Source organism: Fistularia commersonii, unplaced genomic scaffold (assembly GCF_037954325.1).
Source record: "Fistularia commersonii isolate RoL2024-O1a breed Wild unplaced genomic scaffold, RoL_Fcom_v1.0 HiC_scaffold_42, whole genome shotgun sequence".
NCBI lineage: Eukaryota > Metazoa > Chordata > Actinopteri > Syngnathiformes > Fistulariidae > Fistularia > Fistularia commersonii.
The window spans coordinates 382,262-390,000 of record NW_028234000.1 but is presented as its reverse complement, the minus strand read 5'-3'; positions in this window follow the sequence as shown (position 1 = coordinate 390,000).

Here is a 7,739-nt window from a genome sequence, read left to right as displayed (position 1 = left end):
CACACACACACACACACAAACACACAAACACACACAGACACACCTGAACTCATCATAGCTGTGCTAATAGCATTGGCCGAAACGTTTCCACAACCAAACCAACATTAGCTCATCCACTCATTCACATATGTGTGTGCCCAGAGGTCCGGGAGCTCCAGTCATAAGTCCGGGTGATCTATGTCCGGAGAAGGCTCACATTAGCCGCTCTAAGGGGTCCTGCTGCCCCCCAGCTTCCCGGCCTTTGAGAAGAGACACATAACTCCGCTCTTCCGCTTCTCCGCTATGGGCCCTGGTACTCCCGATCCTCCGAACTCAGGTGAATTGCGTGACGTGCTTCTGCTCTACTATAAGCCCCTACACACTTCGAACACGGCTGTTATCACCCTGTTACTGCATTTCAATGACACCCATTTGCTTTCGATCTCAGTGTCTGCCACCGTACGGAAAAAGCGGGGGGGTGGGGGGTGGGGGGGCATAAGCGCATTCGTGCTGTAAGTAATCAGAAGTTAATAGTGTTAACGGTTTGCGAGAAATTTTTAATGCTAGACAAAAAAAGAAAATTAAAAGGATATAATTAAATAAATAGAAAGAAAAATAAAATTAAAAACGAAAAAAAAAAAATTGTGAGGGGAATATAACATGTAATTAAGTTGGCGGTTCACAGGGAATCTCAGACATCAAACTGTTTTTAATTGAACATAAATAGTACACCCAAATATACAAATGTACAAATAAACATAGCAAGGTAGAACTGAATGTCAATGAAACAACCAGGCATGAGGAAGCAACGGACATGAGGACATTTGTTCTGTATGTAATGAGAAGTTAATAGTGTTACAGGTTTGTGAGAAATTTACAGTGCTAGACAAAAAACGAAATTAAAAGGAAATAATTAGATAAATAGATAGACAAATGAAATTAAAACCAAAAAAAAAAAATGCAAGGGGAATACGACATGTAATTAAGTTGGCGATTCACAAGGAATCTCAGACATCAAACTGTATATTTTTTGTTGTTTATATATAAACATATATAAACAAACATATATTGTTTGTTGTTTATTTTTGGGATATATTGAGGAATATTTAATGGAAAGGAGTCACAATCGCTTTTTGACAATGTCGAAGTGTATACGTGGCTATAGAATTTAAAGTTTTCATTAGAAATTATAGCCTCATCTGTAATTTCCTTGTTGTTAAGACGGGCTTAGCTTTGCTCCGCTCCTCCTCTCCTCCGCTCCTCCGCTCTTCCGCTCCGGGCCCTGGAACTCCCGATCCGCGGGACTTCGGTGAATTCCGGGCCAGTTTTTTGCTCTTCTGCTCTCCTCCCCTCCTCCGCTTCTTCGCTCCCCCGCTTTGGACCCTGGAACTCTTGAACAGGGCCGGGCTTCTGCCCTCCGCCTCTCCTCTGCTCATCCGCTCCAGGCCCTGGCACTCCCTGTGATCCAGTCATTCGCATGTGCGTGCCCGGAGGTCCGGGAGCTCCACTCAAACGTCCGGGGGGGATAAGGGTAAGGGGTCCTGCCCCCCCCCCCTCGCCGCCTCTGAGAAGAGAAACATCTCCTCCACTCCTCCGCTCATCCGCTGCGGAACCAGGTACTACCGATCCGCCGGACTCAGGCGAATTGCAGAAAGGGGTTTTGCTGTCCTCCGCTCCTCCGCTCCTCCGCTCCTCCGCTCCTCCGCTCCTCCGTTTCGGGCCCTGGAACTCCCGAGCCGCTGGACACAAGCGAATCACGGTCCGGGCTTCTGCTCTCCTCCGCTCCTCACCTCATCCGCTCCAGGCCCTGGTACTCCGTGTCCGCGGGAACCCCCCCCAACCCACAAAAACAAACTCTCACACACACACAAACACACGCACACACACACACACACACACACACACACACACAACACACAAACACACACAGACACACCTGAACTCATCATCGCTGTGCTGATAGCATTGGCCGAAACGTATCCACAACCAAACCAACATTAGCTCATCCAGTCATTCACATATGTGTGTGCCCAGAGGTCCGGGAGCTCCAGTCATAACTCCGGGTGATCTCTGTCCGGAGTAGGCTCACCTTAGCCGGTCTAAGGGGTCCTGCTGCCCCCCAGCTTCCCCGCCTTTGAGAAGAGACACATAACTCCGCTCTTCCGCTTCTCCGCTATGGGCCCTGGTACTCCCGATCCTCCGAACTCAGGTGAATTGCGTGACGTGCTTCTGCTCTCCTATAAGCCCCTACACACTTCGAACACGGCTGTTATCACCCTGTTACTGCATTTCAATGACACCCATTTGCTTTCGATCTCAGTGTCTGCCTCCGTACGGAAAAAGCGGGATGGGTGGGGGGGCATAAGCGCAATCGTGCTGTAAGTAATCAGAAGTTAATAGTGTTAACGGTTTGCGAGAAATTTTTAATGCTAGACAAAAAAAGAAAATTAGAAGGATATAATTAAATAAATAGATAGAAAAATAAAATTAAAAACGAAAAAAAAAAATTGTGAGGGGAATATAACATGTAATTAAGTTGGCGGTTCACAAGGAATCTCAGACATCAAACTGTTTTTAATTGAACATAAATAGTACACCCAAATATACAAATGTACAAATAAACATAGCAAGGTAGAACTGAATGTCAATGAAACAACCAGGGATGAGGAAGCAACGGACATCAGGACATTTGTTCTGTATGTAATGAGAAGTTAATAGTGTTACAGGTTTGTGAGAAATTTACAGTGCGAGACAAAAAAAGAAATTAAAAGGAAGTAATTAAATCAATAGATAGACAAATAAGAAATTAAAACGAAAAAAAAAAAAAAAAATTGCAAGGGGAATGTAACATGTAATCAAGTTGTTTTTTTTTTTTTTTTTTTTTTTTTTTACCAAAAAAAAAAGGAACCTCGGACATGGGTAACTATATTTTTTTGTTTTCGGATTTTTCCATAAGTTTTAAGGATTTTTTTTTTTTTTTTTATATTTCAAAATCGTTTATGAAGACATTAAAATTTGGGGAGCATTTTTGCATTCTGTTCTTGTGAATGAAGAACTTGGCCAGGCCTAAAAGAACATTGAAACAGAGTTCATCTGTTATGTTGCTTATAAGTAAACAGAATGTTATATCATCTTTTGAGAAGGAAACTGGTGACGATGGAATGAGAAGGAGAAAAAATATATGGTCAGTGGTTTCAATGTTGTCTTCACAAAATGTACAAATATTATCTTCAAAATTAAAGCGTACCCTCGATAATTCCTTAGATGGGTAGATGTCAGTCATAATTTTGAAGTGGGTCTCTTTTGCCTTGGGGGTATGGGTAGAGTCAGATACATAGTTCGCAGCGTGGCAATCGATTCCTCATCAAATTTATTTAAAATATCCTTTTTTTTTTTTTTGACGTCCAGGGAATAAGTTTCCTGTGAAACATTTCCTAATAAAGGAGTTGCTGCGCTTTCTGTCCACAATTGAGATTCCCTGGAGTGATAGTCGGGGTAACTGTGGTTGTACGGTTCGGTGCGTCATTATATTTTTGGTCAGGAATACAAATTGTCGAGGCAGTGCGTTTCGTAACTTTAGCAACTCTAATATGGGAGGCTTGAATCTGTGTGTAGTACAGAACTGCTCATTGTCCAGAGGACTGCCAGTGTCATCCATCAAGTCAATTATTGACCATATACCTTTCTCAAAGCATTCCTTGTAAAACAGAGGTTTGTTGCCATGCAGTACATATCGATTGTTCCAAACTATTATACTGTGTGGTGAGAAATTGTGTACGTATATCATTTTCCAGTATAATAATATTTGTTTATGGAACTCTGAACATTTGACAGGAATCTTGTTGATATCCAAGTCAGAGATAAGCAGAAGACTCAGGCCGCCGACTTTGTTGAATAAGTAGTTTGGAGTACAATACCAGAAAGAACGATGAGGTTTGATCCAGGATTTCAACCAGTTCACCTTCAATGTCCCATTCAAGCAGTCCAACTCTATCACTTTCAGCCCTCCTTCACTTGTTTCTTTCACCATATGTGATTTTTCTTAGATGGTGTGGTCTGTTCCTCCAGATAAAGTTGAAATTGATTTGGTTAACAGATTTTACGAGTTGATTTGGAGCAGCATTGGAATACGCTGGGTATATACATCTGGATAAACACATCCATTTTAGTCAAATATATCCGGCCTAATATTGATAAATCTCTCTGGAGCCATATATTAGAATTAAGCTTTACTTTGATTCAGTTTAGATTCAATGTTCCTGGATTGATTTAACGTTTGGTCCTTGGATAGGAAAATGCTCAAGTATTTTATTTCTGATTTCATAGAAACATCGCTGATTTCCTTTAGTGGCGAGTCATGCAGCGCAAGAAGTTTGCATTTCTTTAAGTTTAATGACAATCCTGAAGCCTTGGAGAATGTTTTGGTTTTTTTCAGCACTTATTGGGACTTGATGTTCATTTTTCAAAACTAAGGTTGTGTCATCTGCCAGCAGGCTAATAACAATTTCTGTCCCCAACATTACTTCTGTCCCACACGTATACACACACAAACACACACACACACACACACACACACACACACACACACACCTTAATTCCACTCTTTTATATACGCATGTCTGGAGTTCCGGGAGCTCGTTCTCAACGTTCTGGGGATAATCATAGCTGTGCTGATAGCATTGGCCGAAACGTATCCACAACCAAACCAACATTAGCTCATCCACTCATTCACATATGTGTGTGCCCAGAGGTCCGGGAGCTCCAGTCATAAGTCCGGGTGATCTATGTCCGGAGAAGACTCACATTAGCCGGTCTAAGGGGTCCTGCTGCCCCCCAGTTTCCCCGCCTTTGAGAAGAGACACATAACTCCGCTCTTCCGCTTCTCCGCTATGGGCCCTGGTACTCCCGATCCTCCGAACTCAGGTGAATTGCGTGACGTGCTTCTGCTCTCCTATAAGCCCCTACACACTTCGAACACGGCTGTTATCACCCTGTTACTGCATTTCAATGACACCCATTTGCTTTCGATCTCAGTGTCTGCCTCCGTACGGAAAAAGCGGGATGGGTGGGGGGGCATAAGCGCATTCGTGGTGTAAGTAATCAGAAGTTAATAGTGTTAACGGTTTGCGAGAAATTTTTAATGCTAGACAAAAAAAGAAAATTAGAAGGATATAATTAAATAAATAGATAGAAAAATAAAATTAAAAACGAAAAAAAAAAATTGTGAGGGGAATATAACATGTAATTAAGTTGGCGGTTCACAAGGAATCTCAGACATCAAACTGTTTTTAATTGAACATAAATAGTACACCCAAATATACAAATGTACAAATAAACATAGCAAGGTAGAACTGAATGTCAATGAAACAACCAGGGATGAGGAAGCAACGGACATCAGGACATTTGTTCTGTATGTAATGAGAAGTTAATAGTGTTACAGGTTTGTGAGAAATTTACAGTGCGAGACAAAAAAAGAAATTAAAAGGAAGTAATTAAATCAATAGATAGACAAATAAGAAATTAAAACGAAAAAAAAAAAAAAAAATTGCAAGGGGAATGTAACATGTAATCAAGTTGTTTTTTTTGTTTTGTTTTTTTTTTTTACCAAAAAAAAAAGGAACCTCGGACATGGGTAACTATATTTTTTAGTTTTTGGATTTTTCCATAAGTTTTAAGGATTTTTTTTTTTTTTTTTTTATATTTCAAAATCGTTTATGAAGACATTAAAATTTGGGGAGCATTTTTGCATTCTGTTCTTGTGAATGAAGAACTTGGCCAGGCCTAAAAGAACATTGACACAGAGTTCATCTGTTATGTTGCTTATAAGTAAACAGAATGTTATATCATCTTTTGAGAAGGAAACTGGTGACGATGGAATGAGAAGGAGAAAAAATATATGGTCAGTGGTTTCAATGTTGTCTTCACAAAATGTACAAATATTATCTTCAAAATTGAAGCGTACCCTCGATAATTCCTTAGATGGGTAGATGTCAGTCATAATTTTGAAGTGGGTCTCTTTTGCCTTGGGGGTATGGGTAGAGTCAGATACATGGTTCGCAGCGTGGCAATCGATTCCTCATCAAATTTATTTAAAATATCCTTTTTTTTTTTTTTGACGTCCAGGGAATAAGTTTCCTGTGAAACATTTCCTAATAAAGGAGTTGCCGCGCTTTCTGTCCACAATTGAGATTCCCTGGAGTGATAGTCGGGGTAACTGTGGTTGTACGGTTCGGTGCGTCATTATATTTTTGGTCAGGAATACAAATTGTCGAGGCAGTGCGTTTCGTAACTTTAGCAACTCTAATATGGGAGGCTTGAATCTGTGTGTAGTACAGAACTGCTCATTGTCCAGAGGACTGCCAGTGTCATCCATCAAGTCAATTATCGACCATATACCTTTCTCAAAGCATTCCTTGTAAAACAGAGGTTTGTTGCCATGCAGTACATATCGATTGTTCCAAACTATTATACTGTGTGGTGAGAAATTGTGTACGTATATCATTTTCCAGTATAATAATATTTGTTTATGGAACTCTGAACATTTGACAGGAATCTTGTTGATATCCAAGTCAGAGATAAGCAGAAGACTCAGGCCGCCGACTTTGTTGAATAAGTAGTTTGGAGTACAATACCAGAAAGAACGATGAGGTTTGATCCAGGATTTCAACCAGTTCACCTTCAATGTCCCATTCAAGCAGTCCGACTCTATCACTTTCAGCCCTCCTTCACTTGTTTCTTTCACCATATGTGATTTTTCTTAGATGGTGTGGTCTGTTCCTCCAGATAAAGTTGAAATTGATTTGGTTAACAGATTTTACGAGTTGATTTGGAGCAGCATTGGAATACGCTGGGTATATACATCTGGATAAACACATCCATTTTAGTCAAATATATCCGGCCTAATATTGATAAATCTCTCTGGAGCCATATATTAGAATTAAGCTTTACTTTGATTCAGTTTAGATTCAATGTTCCTGGATTGATTTAACGTTTGGTCCTTGGATAGGAAAATGCTCAAGTATTTTATTTCTGATTTCATAGAAACATCGCTGATTTCCTTTAGTGGCGAGTCATGCAGCGCAAGAAGTTTGCATTTCTTTAAGTTTAATGACAATCCTGAAGCCTTGGAGAATGTTTTGGTTTTTTTCAGCACTTATTGGGACTTGATGTTCATTTTTCAAAACTAAGGTTGTGTCATCCGCCAGCAGGCTAATAACAATTTCTGTCCCCAACATTACTTCTGTCCCACACGTATACACACACACACACACACACACAAACACACACACACACACACACACACACCTTAATTCCACTCTTTTATATACGCATGTCTGGAGTTCCGGGAGCTCGTTCTCAACGTTCTGGGGATAATCATAGCTGTGCTGATAGCATTGGCCGAAACGTATCCACAACCAAACCAACATTAGCTCATCCACTCATTCACATATGTGTGTGCCCAGAGGTCCGGGAGCTCCAGTCATAAGTCCGGGTGATCTATGTCCGGAGAAGGCTCACATTAGCCGGTCTAAGGGGTCCTGCTGCCCCCCAGCTTCCCCGCCTTTGAGAAGAGACACATAACTCCGCTCTTCCGCTTCTCCGCTATGGGCCCTGGTACTCCCGATCCTCCGAACTCAGGTGAATTGCGTGACGTGCTTCTGCTCTCCTATAAGCCCCTACACACTTCGAACACGGCTGTTATCACCCTGTTACTGCATTTCAATGACACCCATTTGCTTTCGATCTCAGTGTCTGCCACC